Below are 2,381 nucleotides of genomic sequence, written 5' to 3'. Positions count from 1 at the left end.
TCCTCTTGTGGAGATAAAGTGCAATATCATCACATTTTATGATACATTGACTCAATTGAGGATGATAACATCCTTCATGACTGGAGTCTGGCATGCTTCCCTGCCAGTAAAATGCTACATCACCTATTTATTGTGACAGTTAGCTATTACTGACTTATTTAATTCTTTAAATTATTTAAGCGATAGACAATGCCATCACCGATTATGACTAGTGTGCAAATATCTGTCAGGGACAAGGTTAGGAAAGATGTAGACATGGGCAGAGCATTCTCTGAATGATCTATGCATCTCCCAGGGTAAAAAGGATGCTGGATGATTGTGTCCAGAAGATTGCTAGGGGCAATTCGAGAAGTACAAGACTTCACCAAGGCTGGCATGGTGGTCTGTGTGTGGACTAGCTGCTGTTCCTCCACATCTTCACATCGGGTGTGATCTACCATGAGAAGAAGTATTGGCACTAGGAGGTCGGCACCATCTCTGAGACCTGGCAAAAGGATTACAACCCAGAACACGGAAGAACATCTCTCCCTCTCAGATATGCTGGTTAAGTCCCTGCTGCAGCCTTCTTTTCAGCTGAGAGCAACATGTTGGTTACTACTTCTAAGTCAGGAATGGGCCCACTATCTCAGATCCTCCAGCACCAAAACAGAGATTCAGCTGTTGGTGATGATGTAAGACCAGCAGAATTCATCATGTAAGTCAGTATGATTATCTGACGATTAACTTATGGCATTTTAAAAATCCTTGATGACAGCATACATTTCCATATCTGTCAAGTCTTCCCAGGATTTGAAGACACAAAAAAATTTCAAAGACTTACATATATAAAGATGTAATTATTAAATTCTTTCATTATATAATCTGTAATCCCTGAAGTTTGGCGCCACCTTGTGTGACTCAAGTGTGACAGACGATCTAACTATCTGATTATTTCATTATACAATTCTGTCTTTTTCTCCTCCAGGAAGAGTGGAGAGTGGATCCACCTTGTTGGTGTTAAATTGTATCTTGTGAATTCTTTCATTCTTTCTTTCTTTCTTCCTTTCATTATTAAAATCAATGTTGATATCATTTTGTTATCTCTCTAGGTGTTAAGAATGAGAAACTATCTCTTTATTCATTCATTTTTTTTATAACTATGATTAAGAATACAATGACCCTTCAGTATTGAGCAATCATTTAGGCTTCACGCATAAAACTCCATTCACTGGTTTAAAGTTTATTCATTTAATTATGAAAATCTGTCATTATGGATTCAGTGATCACTGGAGTTTTGAGCCTCCTTAGGGAAGTCCATCGTGCCAGACACTCAATCATCGAATACTACACTTACGTCCTTGACTGTTAATCTAGGATATTAAATGATAATTCATCACTTAATTAATGAATTTAAAATACAGGTAATTTTATGGATCATAAGTCCCTTTTGGAGTCAGATTTTGGGAGTTGATATAACATCATCTCATTACTTCATCATTTAGATATATAAAGAGAACTTTACATCAGTGATATTTTTAGGTCTTTGGTGCCATTTTGTCAGTGTTAATATAAAGTGCCTACTAATTTATTATCAATTTAATTTTAGACCTGGCCCTGGCCCCTGGCCCTGGCCCTGGCCCTGGCCCTGGCCCTGGCCCTGGCCCTGGCCCTGGCCCTGGCCCTGGCCCTGGCCCTGACCCTGACCCTGACCCTGACCCTGGCCCTGGCTGTTCTGGACCAATTCAAATCTAAACAATGGCGAGAAAACATGTGATCTAGCTCCTCTAAAGAGCAGAAGATGAAGAGGTATTTTTTTTTTTTTTCAAAAATGAGAAAAGGTTTATGGTAGAGTTGATTGTTTGTATTGTATCCATTCTAGGAATTAGAAAATTGAAGCATAGAAAAAAAAAGTTTAAAATACTCATTATTGTACTTGAATGGCAATATGATGCTTTCGTTTTCATGCTTATGTCACTATATGCATGTTGAAGCTTGAGAGACAGGTAAATATGTAGAACACATTAGAAAGAGCCCTGCTTTGTTTTTGTGAGAAAATCAGTGCGGCTGTAAGGTTAGTTCATCTTTAGGTATGCTCCTTTAGCATGTGGGAGGGGCACTAGAATGTGACAGAATGTTGGTTCTTAAATGTTGCCTGGCAACCCTGCATGCATTCTGTATTCTGTTATCATGGGCCAAGTACCAGAGAGCAGCTTCGAGAAAGTGTTATCATGGGACATTACAGTCTCCCAAGATAACTATCTCCTTAAACTTTCAATGACAGCATTTGATTTCCCTAAGCAAGTCATAGCCAAATCTCTGGAAGTTTGCCCACAGCTTTTACTGGTCACCAAATTCTAGATTACCTAATTATCAGAGAATATTCTATTTCTTCTGTTTATGAA

Source organism: Phodopus roborovskii, unplaced genomic scaffold, assembly GCF_943737965.1.
Source record: "Phodopus roborovskii unplaced genomic scaffold, PHOROB, whole genome shotgun sequence".
Taxonomy (NCBI): Eukaryota; Metazoa; Chordata; class Mammalia; order Rodentia; family Cricetidae; genus Phodopus; species Phodopus roborovskii.
Note: the sequence above shows the minus strand (reverse complement) of the source record.